The following is a 19,309-nucleotide window of genomic DNA, read 5'->3' as shown; positions in this document are numbered from 1 at the left end:
ATCTACGAGTATAGATACAGATACAGCGAATGCTGAGTCAGTTAATAAACTTGTGAGAATTACTGTCTCAAATGTTACGCTAATAGTGGCTCATTAATATTCAGTGAGACGGACAGAAATTCATTCCCTTTCGCTCTGAAGTGCCCAATTCAGTCGATCTGATCTGATTTTTATCATGTTAGAGCATAACCTATGAGCCGGTTTGAAGTTATTTAACTTATACATTGAATATATGATGTATGCAGCGAATCTCATTGAGTCAGCTGCTCTAAGAGCTGAGTTCACATAGGTAGTTTGATGATATAGCTAATCTTAGGCCTGAAAATTACAGATGTTTACTACATCTACTACAAGCAAAGATTGTTTCGTTGCCAGCTGAGTTCAATGGGATAGTTGTATGATATAGTGAATCCATTCACTAACTTCTATACCTGGGCAGTAGGTAGCCAATTAAGATCTTAGCTACTCAAATATGTATACGTGCAGGGTATCTATCAACATCTAAACCTCTATTCGCATTCTTTGCTGGTCTCTTCTGTTTGGGGCTCTGTTCTGGTTTGGCAAACATAATTAGCATAAGCGGATGGTCTGCTAAATTAAACGCACAACTAGAAGAGCCAGAGGCGGCTAGAGCAGAAGAGGCGCATGGAACCCGCAGCTAAAAGAACTAACTGTTTCCAACTGTTTTTGTTTGTCTTTTTTTAGTCTATTCATAAAGTTTATTGCTCTGCATGCTCCATGCTCCACATTCTGGAAGCAAATCAAAGAGGAATCTGTAATCAGCGATTAAATTGACGTAACTTTCCATAAATTACTGAAATTGAAAGAGCTTTTTTTTTCCCTACTGCGGTTTTGTTTTGTTTCTCGAATAGCTGGGCATAGGTTGATGGATGGGGCGTACGTAGGGGAAATAGTTGGCCCGGGGCAAGCGATTCCATTCTATCAATTGTTTCTGAGTACAAATTGAGACTGCAGTAAATGTGGTTGGCACAGTCAATTCCGGAGACATAGATGGGGCAGGCAGGCATAAATATACGTATATGTCTGCATCTATCTCGTTCTCACTCGCTCGCTGTCTCTTTCCTTTGGCTCAACTGAAAATTTGAATAGAAATATTAATTACACTGTATATAGACTACATAGATCAGTGTAGGTCAAGCTATGGCTAAAAATAACTCTGAGGTGGGATCCAGCACGAAGTGAAAATTGTCAGAAAAGTTCTCAAAAGTTTCGTTTCGAGTGTAAATTACCTTACCAGATAATGGATATACCTAGAAATGTATTCAGAGTCTTGGTAGAAGCAAAAATGAAGAAGAAATGATAGAAGAGAGATAAGACGAAATATTGCTGTATTTTGGATCTCTGGGAATCTTAGGTAGAAGTAGATTAGATATGGGAGAAAGGTGTACGAGATAACAAAAGCTAATAAATATGCAAAAATGATAGCTATAAAGCAACAACTTTGCATAGTCAGCTATAGATAATAATAATATATATGTATGTATAAAATTGTTTATGCATTAAATATGCAAAAATAGAGTCTAAATTGAACAGAATCTATCTAGATAGATCAACATATTGGTATAATGTCTAGATAAGAAATGGATTATAGATGTATGTATGTATATGCTAATGGTATAGATAGGGGCTATATGTATAAGTATTATTACTAGCTATATGTAAAAAGTAAAGTTGGAATCCAGATAAGATAGAAATGGATTGACAAATGGATATATGTATGTATAGAGTAGTACTTGTATATGGAGATATAGATATATATAAAGGGATAGCTATAGTAAAAAGCTTATACCAACCTCGAAATCTCTGAATATCTATCCTAGATGAAGCAAAAACGTATTCTAAACTCATATATATTATGAGGTATAAGTACATCCATTGCTATCCATAGTTATCATGATGATATATCAAGCCCACACATACTTGGCATATGGAAGGCAATTGTAACTGATCTTAGATCGCATTAAATTCATTTAAGGCCCTTTTGCGATCTACTGCATTGGCGATGAAGAAGCAGAAACCCTATGACTGTTCTTATTTAAAATTCTCCCGATGAATATTTGCGCACAAATTGCGACGCCTTCAATTGAGAAACACTTCGCGATTAATTGTGCAGTTCAGCCAGGGGTGAAGAGGGGCGCTGCAAGGGGGGTGGGGGTGGGGTGTACCAGGCGGGTACCTCCCGGTAACACCCGGTGTCTGCTGAGATCATAGTCCATCTGCTTTGCGGTTTGTGTGGTCTTTGGTCTGGCAATATTGTCTTTGGACATGGAAAAAAATAGCGAAAAGCTGTTTTGCTTTTCATTAAGCAGCAACTGCTTTTTTCTCTAGCGGAATAAAGGTACGCCTATGTCTATATAGGCTTTGAAAGGTTTCTTGAGACGATAGCACTTGATAGGCGTGCCCGACTGCCTGTTGCCGTTTACCAAACATTCGCAATTCTGAGTACAGGGTATGAGAGCACTGAAGAGCACTTGACGAGCATCAAGCCTGGTTCGTATACCCATGGAATGTTACTGATCAAATTCGAATCTAAATAAATTGCTGTGCGACAGAATTCTCAAGGGAACCTAACAAAAATATGCCATAAATATTTGGTTTAAAGGCAAAAAAATATATATGTATATATTTATTTATATGCATGAGATATAAATACGTATATCTAGTTTCTATTTGTTTAAATATAGATCCAAATATTTCATCGCTCAAAACAATTACAAATTTTGTGTTGGGTTTTCTCTTACTTTATAATTAAGTCCGCGCGTGACTTCATTTCTCGTTCCCCTCTCATCGAGAGAAGAAGATTTGTAAATGGGACTTTTCATGTTGCGACTAATTTTAGTCTAAAGTTTTGAAGTTTTTACATGTGTTTTACAGTTCTCTAAATTTGGGAGCGATCAAGATATGACAGCTGCATGACTGACAGCATATTGTGCCCTATGAAAATGTGTTTGTGTGTGTCTGTGTCTATATTGTGTATATAGGGCATACGCAAGTCGAGCAAGTTATAAAATTGTATATCTATTATTGAATATATACAAAATTATACTATACCCTCAGTATATATTGAGAGTGCTCTGATATATAGGGTATATAGCAGTCGATCATTTGTTATTAGAGTTTGTATTTGACATACTTAAAGATATTACATAGTTTTACCTCAAGTTTATTTTAAGATACATAATACAGGGTATATGCTAGTTGTGCTTAATGCACGTGCATTGAATCTTAAGGGAAAATAATTTCGAATGGAAATGTCTTCGAGGGACAATTGAGGAAATGCTCGAAGAGTTGTCAAAGCTGCGATACGAAGAATTTTTTGCACATAAATCAATGTGGGAAAAGACCATTAACCGGAAAGCAGTGGAAGAAGAAGCAGTCGAATGGCTTTTGAAGTGCCCCGAAGCTGGAAATTAAAGTGTTCAAGTGATCTATGTGCACTCGGTAAACAAACCAATTTAATAGAGATGCTTGATTTAGTAACAGCTGAAAAGTAGTTGGATTTGACTATGATCGATCGAGAGCGGACTGATCGAGAGTAGTGTAGGTTATCATGTGATACCATCAGATACAAATATAATCTAAGACCCTCTCCTTAAATAGATAACTATTTAGTTTTCACTTTCTGTAACATAAGTGGAATTGCTGCTCGCACAAGTACTATATCGTATGATAAATGCTAGGGTATATCAGTCTCGTTCACCCACAATTGAGTGCTCTTTCTGGTTTGCTCAAGTGCCAGAAGCAGGAAGCAAAACTAAAAATATAAAACAAAGTCATGTAGCATATGGAGCAGTCCCGTGTCCCGAGCCCTCAAACCGAACCTCTCGAACCCAGAACTCAAAACTCAAACACAAAACTCGAAGCCAGTTGCAGATGCCATTAAATTATAGCTACGATCTATTAGCGATCGAGCGGAAGGGCAGGGCAGAACAGGGCAGGGCAGGGCAGGATGGGACGGGGCGACAAAGTGTGCGATTGAGGAACTGAGGCACAGGGTTGCGACTGGCGACTCGTCCAGCGGGCAGCTGGCAGGCTGCCTGTCTAAAAATAGATGTGGCACGCACACACACACACAGTGAGTGAGTGAGTGAGAGAGAGAGAGCGACACAGGGAGAGTCGCATGCCTCAACGATTCCCCCTTGCGATTCGCTCTACGAGGAGGAAGCGCGGGCGACTCGCATCGATCTGTAGATTCACTGCGATCGACTGGCTGAGAAATGTGATCTTGATCCGCGTGTCGTGTCGTGTCTGGGCGTTGAAAGGCTGGGCGCCAATGGTCGTGTGAACGACTATAAGATACCCTGTCAAAGTATATTAGCAATCGATTTAATATGATGAAAGCTCTTATTAATAATAGAAAACAGATCTAAAATGAATATATTCAAATAGAGCATATATCGATAGAAGTATCGATAACGAAACAAGTTGACTGCAGAGCTTAGATAAATATATTTTAATGTATGTTAATCAGCATCCATATGAATTATGGATAAATGAATTGATAATCGTCCCTTGTAGCAGCAGTTGATAAACCCCCCATTTCGCAAGACGATATTCATTGCCCATTACAGGGTATACGACATTCAAATTATTGTTATTGCTGCAGTTGCACTTGAATTGATTATTGTTTGACATGGCCACGAGCCGTGGGGCAATCTGTGGCCCTATGTTTACCGTCTAGACATGGTCGATGGCCAGCCAGTGGTGCTGCAATTAGTTTCGATTTCGAATTCAATTTCCAGTTCGAGTTCAAGTTCGAGTTCGAGGTGGAGTTCGAGTTGCGTCGATTGCGTGTTGAGTGCTTTTTTCTGTTGTTAGAGACCATTAAAAATGGAGGCTGAGTATTTATAGATATCGGTTGGAGGCATAATTTGCTCTTGTTGCTATCGATAGTAAATACTATTGGTAGTCGATAACATCATGATTAGAGACTTACTTAACTGTAATTTGTAGCAAAAGATGGCGAGCAATGCAGTCGATGGGTGCTGTACGAATCTTATCGATAAAGATCGCCACTTATAATCGATATCGATAACAAGAATCAGCATTTGAGCACTTTGTATTCCCATATAATTTGTCACTAAGCAAATGAAAGTATCCATGATTCCACAGACTTATCGATAGGTCGATCGATAACAGTGCAATCTGCCCACCTGTGCACAAAATATGTCGCATTAGATGCCAGACTTTGTTTTCGCCCCGATTAGCATATGAGTTATTCAACTCTTTATCGGAACGCAAACACTGAAACGTAACGAACCGAACGTTGGGCAAATATTTGCCAACTGGATGGGCAAACGTGGTCAAAAGACAGCGCCAGATCAGCCACCGGGAATGGCGAAGAATAGACAGAGAGAGAGAGAGAGAAAGGGGAGAGGAAATGCGAGAGAGTGAGAGATAAACAAGGGAACAGTCTGTGGAGCCTACAGCGCGCAATCTTATCGCAAGCAAATGTTTTGAGCTTTTTAGCGAATACTAAAGGTAAATATTATGGGAACTAAAGCGAGAGAAAGAGCAAGAGAGTGAGAGAGGGAGAGGGACTGAGTCTAGGTGTGTTTGCCTTTGGTTTTTGGCGTTAAAGCTGCGCTAATGAAGGGGCTGCCCAGTTGACAGTTGACAGCAGAGAGAGAGACAGAGAAGAGGATGAGAGAGAATGAGAGAGTGAAAGGGAGGGAGAGTAAATAAGCAGACAAGGGAGCGAGATACTGGGGTGGTAAAGGACGGCGAGACAGACAAGGGGAGTGAGAAAGAGGGAGAGAGGGAGAGAGCGAGAGTGGGGCAGATTGAAGGGCAAGGAGAACGAGGAGCGAGTCAAGAGAGTGAGAGCTGGCAACGAGACACAGCAGAGACTAAGAGAGAGAGAGAAACGAGAGGCTGCTGTCTGTCATTGACACTGGGCGTGCCAAAGGATGCAAAAGGATGCACCACTGGGCTCTTATCAGCGGCCCGCAGCAAAACATTGACCTTTGCCAGAGTCAACAGTCGAGTCGCAGCCGCTGCAGCCGCTGCAGCAACTGTAGCAGCAGGCGTCGCGTTGATTTAAGCAATTAAGGGGCAAAGGGCTCGGTCTTACAATCATCAACAGTTGCAGCGCCCATTATGCTCTATGCCCATTCAAATGATATGTGAACTGGGTATATTCAAATTCAGTGTCGTCTTCATGATGCAAATGTCAGCGAATCAGCAATTACCAAATGTATGAGGAAAAGTGATTTCGGAAGGTCCAACCCACTCGAGTTCGATTGAGATTCATATATTCATGAACTGCTTACAGGGCATTTGCTAGTCGTGCTTGCAGTGCGGCTGTAATTGAAATGCGGGTTCCGTTCATCGGGTTCATTGAAACAGACACGGACACAAGTATAGGGTAGTTCGAGTGCTTAATTGAAAATCAATTGAATCGCATGCTCGATGACAATACAAAAATAAATTTCTCAATAATATTTTTTGTACTCGTTCGTATAATATATAATTGTCAAGTGCTGTTGGCGCTTCAGCACTTTCACTAAGTCGAAAAAACAAAATAGAATAATAGAGCTATACAGTAAATAGACAACCAGTTGAATGTGGCTAGCTGGGCTAGTGGTTGCCCTGTAGATCTAGGGATCTAATATCTTAATGAAATTAATGTTATATACTATAAGATGAGATATGACAACAGTTCCATGTCGAATTGGAGCACTCTAGCATGCATAGTAGCCGAGTTCCATGAGTCTACAAAATATGATTGGATGGCTCAAATGGAAATAAGTCTGACTTCCAGCTATACATGTATATCACATGTAATAATAATAATAATAGCATTAGCTCAGCTGTCAACTAGTCTAACTGGCCGCTTCAACTATTTACAGGGTATTCTAAATCAGATTTTTATTTCTTTATGAGCACTTAATGCGCTTTGCAGCCTTAGATCTTTTATTTCTACTTGAAGACTCCAGTGAACGCGTTGCCACATCGTGCGCATTCGCTTCGAGTGGCAACATTGAAGCTAACGGCGAAAGGGGCGTGGGGCGTGGGGCGTGGCAGCTAGTTGTCTGTTTGTTTGGTTCGCTCGCTGTTTGCTTTAGGCATTGGCGATTCGCATTCGTTACGAATATGCCACATACTTGTAGTCTCTCGACTTTCCACACACTCAAGCTGCCACAAATTATCGCGCCGCGCTTTGAGGCGCCTCTTCTTCTTTCTCAACTCACCTACTCTCGCTCAGAATGTGTTGCGTGACAATCGCCCATTGAGCAATACAAAGCGTTGCATGCTTTTTGGCTGCCCAAATTTCTCGGACTGCTCCTCCCCCAGGCATCCCTCGACCTCCATGGGTGGCCTGACCCCTTTTCTAATGAGCTGTGCATGTTCTAAATTATTAGCGGTCTTGTTTGTATGCGTGTGTAATATGATATTATATACATAAATACATATAAATATATCCCATATGCATATGCAAATGGGAATCAGGTTATATTGGTATGGCTAGGCCATTTGCGACCCTGCATTGGACTAAGGAGTTGGCTTCAGCTGTCTTGTATTAGCATACAGGAAAACTTGCTGAGTAGCTCTCAGTCGTTCATTACTATCTATTGTTGAGCTATTTATACAGGGCATCTACAAGTCATTTATCATCTAAAGATCTTTTCCAAGACATACTATACTTAGAAACAGGGCATCTATCAGTCGTTCATCGCAAGTGTTTACGGGGTATCTGTTAGTCTTTGTACGAGGGTCTTAGTAATATATAGGAATTTCAAGCTAATGCTGCGCCTCTTAGTGGTGTCTCATCATCCTCGTCATCGTCATCGTCATCGTCATCCTCTTAGTCATGGTTATCGTTATCGCTATCGTTATCGCTGTCGTTCTGTTGACACCCAATGTCCAATGATTTTCCTCGCGCTCCTCAGCTACACCCAATAGAACGCATCAATTCTTAAGGTCTACAAGGTCTACAAGGTCTTTCCGCCTAACAAAATAGATTCCCGATAGTTTAGCAGATAAAGAAATATTCCCTAAAATGGATTAGCTTACCAGAATCGAACGAGCTTTCGCTGTGTGTGAAGTGAGAGCTCTCATTTCTCTCTCTTTCTTTCTTATTTACTCTACTCATTTTGGCCCGCTCCAACTTAATTTCTCTCTTCTCTTGTTTACTTCTCGTTACAGTTGATTTTTTTCCAACTTTTATCGCCATTTGGGAACACGGCGGGAAAACAGCTAAAAGGTAAGTGAAACACCTCCTCAAAGACAGAGGCGCTACGGCGTGCCAGTTCATAGCACTGAGCAAGAAGAGGAAGAAGCTAAAGTGCATTCTGAGCGAGGTTGATGGAACGGACTGCGGAGGGGAGGTGGGGGAGGGGCTGGCGAGGAGATGGTCTTGACAATGCCAACGTACCTTGGCGAGCTCTTGCAGGGCCTCCCTCACGAGTGCTGGGAGAAAGACAGAGCACGCGCCCGCCCCCGCCCCCAACTCTCTAGCCGCCCACTCTGGGGCTGGAGCAGCTTCTACCCTACCATAGCCTTGGCTTCCTCACGTATCCTGCTGGACTACGCCTTGGCCGAGGGTGTCTGTTCGCGCATATTAACACTTGCGGTTATTTAGATTTTGACTTATGCCAAGCACATACACATACATATGGTGTATGTATGTATGTGTGCATATACCCTGTATATACACTCGCTTAGTCTTGGTCTGTTTGTCAAGCGATTTTTGTTTGTGTTTTGCTGCTGCTGTTGTAATTTTTATGTCTTCGAGGCTTTTGCAACAGCCACACACACACACACACACACACACACACACATAATTCATAAGCACACACACACACACACATGCTCACACCGCTTTAGTCTCTTTCATTTGTTCTATTGCTTTTGCAACCCTTTTTTAAAGGCTCCTTTTTGCTTCAGCTTTGTAAGCCACACACATGCACCTAGACTACAATGTGCATGTGTGTCTGTGTGTGTGTGTGTCAGCAGCTCAAATTGCGTCCACCCTGAACAGTATGCAACGTCATATTTCCATGCAGCGCTTTAAGCAGCAGCAGCCGCAAAGTCTGCAATAATTTTGCATCGAGAAGTTAAATAAGGCGCGGAAGAGGCAGCACTGCCCGACCTATAGATACCCTGGCTATGCTGCGAGCCAAAGCAGCTGCAGCGAGCTATTCGGATAGCAATCTGTATGCCATTGTAATGCACTCTTTGACTAGCAGATACCCTGTAGGTAGCACTCACCTGTGATGTATGCTCTATGGCCAGCGTTAAGCTTGAGCTAGGCAGTATGGGTATAGAGGAGTCCGACGAGTCCTGTCCTGTGCGCAGCATGAGACTAAGAGTTATGCCAGTAGATGGCACTGATATAGGTAGTATGAGGCAGTGCTGCGATTGACTGGAAAATATCCTATGAAAGTGTGCACACCAGACACGCAGTACCAGCTTTTTTTTCGATTTTGCGAGACTTACGATGACTGTAGAATCATGTATTGCTTTGTTGTGCATAGATTTACCCTTGCGCCACACATTTGTGCCTAGGCACATACGAGTTTTACGTCAAAACACTCTGAAAGTGAAGCAAGTAAACATATTCGTACTGCCACCCAAGCGCAATCGCTGCGTCAACTGCGCAGTTAGCAGAGCGCAACAAATATGCCTACAAGAACTAGGGAATGCTTGTAAAATAAAAGATATTGGGTTATGCGCGCATTTTTGTTTTAATTTCATTTCATTTAACAACAATAGTAAACACGTTGGCACAGCACAGATTGCTGCGGTACCTCTTCTAGAAGAGCTCTCCGTTCAATTTAAAAGACAAGTCCGAAATATATTTTGGTCCTATATCACTCGGTTTGGTCATCGCTTAGGCCCGTGGCTTGCTCACTTTCCTCGGTTTCCTGGCTGACTTTGGTCGGGGTTTAGTATTAGTCCTTTTGGGCTTCCCGGCATGTGTGGGCTTAACTTTCCTATTCTTCACTGCTTTGGTCACTTTTTTGACGGCGCGGCGCCTGGGCGTAGTGACCTTCTTATTGAGTGCTTCAGGTGAAAAGTTCGAACGCATTTTCTTTGAGCGCAAACGTCGTTTCCTAGCCAGAGCTTTGGCCCGGGGTTCGGCGCGAATGGTTCTCTTCTGCATTTTCAAAGCCGCCTTGGGATATTTCTTGCCACAGACCTTGCATTTTGTTGATGCCTTACGGCGAATCGGTGATGGAGCCATATTTGTAATTTTTGACACAAAAGAAAAAAAATAAATATATATATGTGTATATGGGTTAAAATGTAGTCGACGAAAATAAATTTGGAAAATTTATATTTTGGAAAAATGTTTTGATTTTTTTTTTTGGAAAATTTTATTTTATTTTTGTGTACTGTTCAGTTTCACAATGTGTAATAGAATGAATATATTTCCATTTGTGCTCGACTCCCTAGGCTCTCCGAACGTTGAAATCGATTCAAGGCTCACTTTGATGTCCAGAAATTTGAACTAGAGTGTTTGAAAGTGTGTGCTCTATTTGAGATTTGTGTAGGGTATATGCGTTCCAGGGTATATATATTGAATGTAGTACATATATTTAAGAAATACATTTTTAATATAGAAATTCCGAAATATTTTTGGTTTTTTCTGAGAGTTATTCTCTAGAGAAAGCCATGTAGCTTTTGATTCCAGGGTATAGCTAGTCGAGTATTTGATTTATTAATGCAAGACATCGATATTCCAAAATCAAAGAGACACCAACGCACTTGAATTCTCCAATGGTAAATAGAGATTTATAGATATTTAGGCAAATTTTCGTATAGTTGATACCCTCTAAAATGATGTAAATGGAGTATATTCGTTGGTGTTCTTGCATAAACTAAGAATTATAAACTAATCAATTCCTTAGCTATAAGAAAGCTAGAGATGGAGTATATAACTTTTGAGCAATTATAAGATGGAGTTTTCAATTCAAGCGTTACAGGGTATCTCTTAGTGAATAATCGACCTAAATAGTTAACATTTTTTTTAATTTCTCAATTATATTTCTCATATAGTCACTTTTTGTGGCATGCAACGGCAGCTTCAGCTTCAAGGGTATTTCTTAGTCGTGCACTCCCCACTAAATTTAGCCCTCGAGCTGCTTCTGATTGGATATGCTTTGCTGCTGTGCGTTGGCGTTCGAGTCGATTTAAGGATCGTAGGTGGCTTACCAAAAACCACTTTAGAGTGAGAGCGAAAATAAGAGAGTAATAGAGAGAGAGAGAGAGAGAGAGAGATGGACGGACAGTCGGTCTTTAGGCTTAATTAATAGTATTATGTACAAATTTGGTTGTCATCGTTTCGGATTCTTGTGGCTTAGCTGTTGGTCAACTCATTTGGTTGGGCAATAACCACAACACAACGCATTTGTATACCCTGTGGCTAGCTGGACTGTATCCAGGGGTGTATGGACGATGTTTAGACATTTTCCTGCCTCCTTCAGTGGTTGCCAAAGCCCTGATGATCATCGATACGTATTCGTAGCTATCGCAATTTGGCTGTGAGTTATACAGATTTCAAGTTTGCTCATCTACGCAGTGAAGCCAGCCCAATGTTGCTTTACAGGGTATTGCTTAGTCTGAGTGTCAGCTGGGCTCTTTCCTTTACCTGTTTTTTCCACTTCTTCTGTTAACTGTTTTCCTGTTTTTTGCGTAATGAAAAATTGCAGAGTTTTTCCTTGCAGCTGATGAGTGCCAAGACATCCCCCCCTGCGCCCCCCCTTCGGCAGTTGCTCAATTCGCATATTTGCCAAGCTCTAACGTGCGTGTGTGCATCTGTGTGGCCCACTGGCCAAGTGTCGCGACGCCTTGGTTCGCAGCTCGTCGTCTCTGGGTCTGGCTGAAAGAAAGCTTTCAATGGGCCTCATGCGCCTCAGCTTTCCATCAAATGGGCGTCTTCTAATGCACGTTTTCCCAGACGTGTGCAGACACGCAGAGACATAGGCAGCTCCCCTCCTCTGCAACGCTAGAAGCCCCCTCAGCCGATCGCCCGCACACACAGACCCAAAGTCGAGCCCGGGTCTTGAGTTTTCAGCTCGAGTCCAAGCCCAAAAGTCTGGCTCTAGGTCAAGGCTGGGCGCGGCAGGCGTTGCGTTTTACGTGACAGCCGATTTTAGCTTGTTGTTGTTGCTCTTGTGGTTGTTCATTGTTGGCTGTTTGCTGTTGACACTTGCAGTTACATCGATAAGCGTACGGTGAAAGCAGCGACGGCGACGTCGACGCCGACTGACCAAGAAATTGAAGAAACGAAAAGAGGCATAAAACTGGAATCTGGCTTGAACAAGTCGAACTTGAAATGCTCTGAGATGCAAGAGAGAAAGAGAGAGAGACAGAAGCGAAGAAAGGACCGAGAGAGAGAGGGACTGATCGCTCTCTCGAAGGAAAGATCTAGTTGGAGCCATAGAGAACGCAACAAGGAGATGCACAGAGACAAGTAGAGAAGGAACAAATATAGAGAGACTGATGAGAGGGGAGCAAGAGAAGGAAGCAAGATAAGAGAGAGAGAGAAAAGGAGAGAGAGAGGCAGAGAGATATGGAGAAAGAGATACAAAAAGAGAAGGAAAGAGACCCATTCCGTAATGTTACGCATTGAATGAACAAGTTTTAGAGGCCCTCTCAAGTTAGGGCATTCGAAGAGTTTCGGTTGACACATGTCAGGGAAATGCGCTAGTTGATGTGAGATCTGCAGCAATAAATTTGATTTGTAGTTCCACTATGTTAACAGCCGCTACGCCCTCCATAGCCTCCCTCTACCTACTATGGCTAGCTCCAACGGTTTTTCTGTAGAACTTCCAGAGACCGAAATCAGTTCTTGCTGTGGGAATCTTTGTTTTTTGTTTTGGGGAAAAAACGAAAGTGCGCTCGAAATGCAGAGGAAAAGAAATGAAAACATGAAATGTGTAACTCGCCTATTTATCAGAGATGGGTTCGACGAAATGAGTAAAAGAAAAAACTGGGCTTGTTCTCATGATATGTTTGCTGCAATTGCGACTCGAGTTTACGGCTTAATCTATTTTTCTATTTCTAGTAGGGCAAAAGAGAAAACGAGCTCGATACCAAAATTTAATAAGAAATATGGATACACATTCCAATCGAATCTGTGAAGAATTGTGACTAGACTTACTCTCTGAGGGGTACAGAGAATCTCTATTCAGAGAATCTCTATACATTATATTTCAGGCAGAGTAAGTAGACCTTTGGCCTATTTGGCGTGTTCATCTCTTATACAGTTATCAACCTTTTAGATTCCTCATTCCGAACCTTGGATCTTGAAATCTAGCTCGCGAACTTGACTAGCAACAATGGTATATGCAAAAGGTGGGATTACCTCTCACTGGACAATTTCAATTAATGCCCCCCAGTATGTGTGGAGCTCAATAGCAAGCTTATGGCCATTTCTATTTGTTGTGCTTGTGTATTCGATTCGTAATATTATAGATTTTTTGTGGGCCGTTAACAAATTAATTGTTACGCTCTTTAAATGTTAATCAAAATAGACGCCAACGTTCGCACAGCTACAAAGGGCAGCTGAGCATTCAAAACTCTTCAAAAGCAGCATAAGAAGAAGAAGAGGAAACAGAAAAAGATGTTGAGGAGGGAGAGGGAGAGGGAAGGGGTGAGGCAGAGGTAGAGATCGAGTGAGTTGAAGCAGAGGAAGGAAGAGGGCAACACACACACACACACGCAAATGGCAAACGGCAAACGCCTTTGAACATAATTTATGGCCAATTTGATTTTATTTTCATTCAAATTTTATTTCACTTTAAGACGTTCCACAGCATCTTAAGGCTGGAAGTGATGGGAAATGATAGACTACAAACTATGCAACATTGTAGAGCGAATAATATTTGACAGTTACTCTAGAAGTATTTTTATTTATATGCAAAAAAGCTGCTAGAATTTCATTGAGGGTATCTCTCAGTTTAAAAAAAGCTCAAGGCTTATTACAGGGTATCTCTAAGTCAGTCAACTGCTTGTTAGTACTTTTCAAGAGCATTTAAACTCTGCAAATACTAGGTGGAAGTTTGTAATCCGACTCAAAATAGTTTCTTTTTGCTCATTGCAGGGTATTTTCCAAGCGATCAATTGATTTACTTCGACTCATTCGGCTTTGTGCGAAAAAAAAAACTTGTATAGAAATTTACAGCCAAAACAGAAAATTAAGAAAGAAAGGGGAGAAAGAAAGAAAGAAAATATTGAGAGGAGGAGGAGGGAAGAAAAAACGTTTTATTTTTTTATTTGTATTTTTTTTTTAATTTTGTTTTTTTTTAGTGTAAGCGATTAGCAAGAAGAAGAAGCAACAGCCAAAGCAATTAATTGATGGGAATTTCTTTCTTTCTTTTCTAACTTTATTTATTATGATTTTATTTTGAGCTTCAGAGGAGCTGCCGGTCTTTGGCTTCGCTTAAATATTCAAATAGAAATCGAAAGCTTTTTAATATTTTCAGCTAATTTCGTTTCTCTGTCTCTGTCGCTCGCGCACACACCGACTCACAGCTCCCTCTCTTCTTCTCTCGCTCTCGCCAGCTATGTCTCTTCTAATTTTAGCCATAGAAACAATAGATGCATTTGGCTTTTGTTCGGGCATTACATAAACACATATCAAAAGCCGAGAAACACAGAGGGAGAAAGAAACAAAACGTTTTGCTTTATTTCGCTGGCCAGTTGATTCGCTTTTCCTCTAAGCGAAATTAAGTAATAGAGGCCAGTTGGGCACAAGTGTTAAGTGGGGGCGTGAGAAGCGCCGAGAGTGACGCCTTTGTCTTAATTACTCAATTAGCATTCACCTGAAGTGAGATGCGGAAAGAGAGCCTCAACTGTGTGTGTGTGTGTGTGTGTGTGTGAGGCGAGCTTGAGAAGCGCAAAGAGAGGCACATAACTACTTGCCTAGTTTTTGAATATGAATCGATTAACTTTTTATGTTAAGTAAGCAAAGTATGAAAACTCCCTCTCCCTCCACCCCTTTCTCTCTCTCTCTCCCTCTGCCTCTCCCTTTCCCTCTCTCTCTCTCTCTCTGTTTCTTGGAGAGAGAGGCGCGAGCATTTCCTCATCTCTAACAACTCTATTAGCTAGTACTTGTGCCTTGGTTTCGCCCCTCTCCACACATGCCCTCATAGCGCTGATTAACTACAATAACTGTAATAACAAGCATCGACATTAACTTTATTTTTCTTATTGTTGTTGCTCTTGCTCACATTTCACGCACTCACGTTTTTCAATGCAATGCTTACACACAAATTACAAAAAAAAAAAAAAAAAAAAAAAAATAAGAAATGCCGCAAAAGCCGCAAGAGGCTTCGTTTCAACCTCGCTCCCGCGCCGCCTCTGGTGCTGCACGTTTAATGATCAGAGCTTGAAATACTCTTGCTCTCAGTGTGTGCGAGTATGTTGGCTATGCGATGCGCTTTGTTGAATGATTGATTGACTGACTGGCTTGCTGATTGAAGTGAAACTTAGTCTTGGCCTAGCTAATGATTGACTGTATGATTGACTGCCTAGCTCCAATTGATTGACTGATGAACTAACTAACTGTGGAACATGCATTAACATGTTAATGATTGATTGATTGACTTGCTTGCTGATTGAAGTAAAACTAAGTCTTGGCCTAGCTAATGATTGACTGTTTGATTGACTGCCTAGTTCCAATTGATTGACAGCTGAACTAACTAATTGTGGAACATGTATTAACATGTTAATGTGGATTGTTAGGATGATTGATTGAATGAATGTTTCAATGTCTGAGTGAATAAACTGTTAGCATTCGTTGATTGATTGCAATTGATTGAGGGATAAATAAAAAAAAATCTATAAATATGTATATTCGCTAATCGTTGATAAAGCTTGATTGCCTGACCTACTAATTGCTTGGCTAGTTAACTAAGAGACTCTGGCAGGTGGATTGGCAAAGCTTGCTTAAAATTTACATTAAAGGGTATTCAGGAATTTGTTTCTCTAGTGATTCGCTTTTCTTATCTGTGCCTCTCCCTAAATAAGTCATGCTTTTATTTTTCAGCATAAACAATTATATAAAATATAAATAAGCAAAGTATGAAAAAACGTATGTGAAATACTTTTCGCGCGTACTTAATCATTCCGAGACCAATGACAAAATATCCCAATGATTCGCATACAGATACGTGACAAGAAAATACCCTGTGATAAACCAAAAGAATTTTGTAAATAACAATTTTAGTTGAATGACTGATGATATTGATTGAATTGAATGATTGATCGATGATTGATCCATTGGCTAATTGAATGATTCATAAGTTTATTGATGATGAGAACTACATATGCTCTATTAATTGGCAAATTTAGTGATTGAAAGAGTTTTATATAATACAATTTATTTGAGCTGAAAACTGATTGAAAACTTATTCAGATTGAATTGTGGATAAAGCCGTGATAAACATCATTTATACCCTATAAACTCGAGCGATTATTCGGTTCAGGGTATATGCGAAGCAGTTAGTTTTGCTTTTGGGAATCGCTGCCCAAAATTCGTGCGAATCTTTTGAACAAAACGAAGAAGCTACAAAACATATTGCGCAAGTGGTTCGCAGAGAGTGCGGAATGTGGAATGACCTTTTGTTTAGCTCGAATCTGAAGTTCACGTCTTGTTCTGCCTGTGGCGTTGCCGCAGCCGCAGCCGCTGCGTCCGCCCGTGCATTTGCGTAATGTGGATGCAGCTTGAACTATACACACACACATATATACATAAGTCAAGGGTTCAAAGCTATAAATTGCCTTGGACACTCGGCTCACGCATTTAAGAGATCCAATTTAGCTTTTGACTTTTAAGATTTCAATATAAATATTGTGTATTATTTATAAAATATGTAAATATTCTCGAGTTGAGCCAGAATTCGCTGAATTCGAACAGCTTCAGTTAGCTTGTAGGAAGTGGATTCTGTTCATCTTTGATCTTTTATCTCGTCTTTCCTTTCCTTTGTAGTTGGAGCTTTACTCGTTTTCCATCTATTTAATTGGTTCAATAGTCTCCTTTCTCAGCTCAAGGGAATTGTGGCTCATCTGGATTTAGGGTTTCGACTTTACTAGTTTCGGTCATGGAACGGCTCGGTTACTCAGCCATTGGCTTTCGGTTTCGGTTGGACCGAGGTGTGGCTGGCAATGAAGTTTAATGCGTTGCATTTGCCTAGCATGAGTAATGCTCCTTAATAAGTTGACAATCACAGCGAGACATAGACAGTAAATGTATGTGTGCATGTATGTGTATATGCATGTGTTTAAAGATGTGGCATCTAATGCAGTGTCGAGCTAATTTACGATGCATTAACGATAAGTTGCGTTGATTTCTTTTAATGACCTACGCCTCGGCTTACCGCTCTGCGCGGAACTTTGACCGAGCGATCATTAAAGGCTATCTAAAAGGCAAGATGAGCAAGCTGAACGACCAGCGGATACCCTGTAAACTACAAATGCCATTAAGAGAAGCGAGAAGTGAGAAGTAATATGCGAAAAGCGAAAAGAGGGAAGAGAGAAGGGACTACAGAGACTAGGAAGAGTAATGAAATGGGAGCAGATGATATTATAGAGGAGTGATTTGACATTATAGAGATCTAAAGAGCTTTTACTATGTAATATATTTTAATGGTGGTTTCATTGAAGGGTCTTAGCTGTCAATAGGCTCAACTAGAGTTACATATTCCTATATGGAATCATTGCAGATTATATTGAACTTTTCATGGATGCTTCTTGGAAGTGCTAACAGAGTTTCAGAGGGTTTTCTTAATGAATTCTTTATATACAGATTCTTCTTTAATGTCATTCATCCGTTTATCTCTTCGAACATCCCTCGATCAGCATTTTATTGCTGCAGGGTATCGAAAAGTGCAAAATGTTTGCGCAATTTTAATTGGAAATTAAAAAGTCGGCATAAATTTTCGTGACTATGAATGCTGACTCGCAATCGCAATCCTCGGCAATCATGTCCCATATCTTAAATCGTCAGAGTCAATGCCAAATGCATGCCATGCCACGCCCACATTAAAAACTTTTACTTTGAACTTTGACAAGAAGCGAACAGCAAAAGCAAACTAGGGGCTAGGCCCCAGCTGGAGGTTAGAGACATGCGTGTGCGATTCCCCTCCCCGAGCAGCAGCGTTCAATTTCTTGGCCAGTTTGTGTGTGTGAGTGTGTGTGTGTTTTTTTTTCTTGTACATTGGCAAATTTGTTTTTAATTTGATTTCTGGTCACCAAGCTGAGCGGCGACTGCGACGCCAGCTGCGACTTCATCTCCAGCTGCCATCTTCAGCTGCAGCGCGATTCCTCCTCGCTTGAGTCATTCAACTCGCGAGCGTAACTTTCATATAAAGCAATAGAGAAGACCTAGACTCGCAATTTACTTTCTTCACACACACACACACACACACAGATAGACAGACAAGCACACGCGAGAGTTTCCTCCGAAAAAAGCAGGTGAGGGGCGTGGTCAGCCGCGGGGGCGTCCATGGTAAAAGGAGCTTTCGTTGTTGCTCTTTTTATTTATTTTGTTTTTTTGGTTGTTGTTTTGGTTTTGTTTTTGGGTGGGTGAAACCGATATTAGCTGAGCGGAATTGTTAATTAACGCGTACGACATATGTTAATAATACGCATAGGTCTCTTTGATTTCTGCCTTTGTTTATGTGCCTTGGCGAAACGGTCCAAGCCGGAAAGGCGAATGACGGATGTGCATACAATGCGGCGATGATGGCATGAACTTTAGGAGAGAGAGAGAGAGGGAGAGAGAAAGAGAATGTGGAGAGTAGTAGGAGAGAATGAATGACTAATGCTAAGGAGAAATTCGTTAAATGCGTTATCGATAGCATGCCGATGACATTGTGTGACATAGGTAAGGGGCCGCAATAATAAACGATAGATCGAAAGCAAAGGTCATCTTGAGCATCATCTATATGATCTCTCCATTTGAGCCCTAGCAGGTAATGCTATAAGCATTGAAGCACATAGAACTGTAGTTGTTATCGATAATCGATTAACCGCAAAGCAAAGACTTTAAGCACTATCGCTCTATCTTTTCCCCTCTTCTCGTATTCGATATGTATATCGTTATTCTTTTCTGTTTTCTCACAAACGCAAGTTCGTTGCCCAAGTCTTTTGTTTTCTAACCAGCTCGTTGCCTAAGAGATTTCATAAATATATTTGTTTTATTTGCGTTGCCCATAATTGACAGGCGCATTTCATCAGTCTGTCAATCTGTCGTTCTGCTGCTCAATCAGTCAGTCGCTCAAGCTCTACGACCTCCACACAGACGGCCCCAGCCGAAGCCCGCTCTTGAAGCGCG

At 41.1% G+C, this 19,309-nt stretch overlaps 1 protein-coding gene across 2 annotated transcripts in view; it reads left to right on the top strand.

Moving 5' to 3' along the window:
- LOC108656829 (zinc finger FYVE domain-containing protein 1) overlaps positions 1 to 19,309 on the top strand; it is an 89,439-nt gene that overhangs the window by 21,845 nt on the left and 48,285 nt on the right. Inside the window, exon 9 of one of the 2 annotated variants that reach the window (XR_016197297.1) lies at positions 12,326 to 12,898. The exons of the other annotated variant lie outside the window; for it this stretch is intronic. The gene's annotated coding sequence lies outside the window, so the exon portion shown is untranslated. Of the gene's footprint in view, positions 1 to 12,325; positions 12,899 to 19,309 lie in introns of those variants that run through there. 2 annotated transcript variants of the gene reach the window in all.

This window comes from Drosophila navojoa, chromosome X (assembly GCF_054131105.1).
Source record: "Drosophila navojoa isolate 15081-1374.11 chromosome X, UAZ_NAV_1.0, whole genome shotgun sequence".
NCBI lineage: Eukaryota > Metazoa > Arthropoda > Insecta > Diptera > Drosophilidae > Drosophila > Drosophila navojoa.
This window is presented reverse-complemented; position numbering and strand designations above follow the sequence as displayed.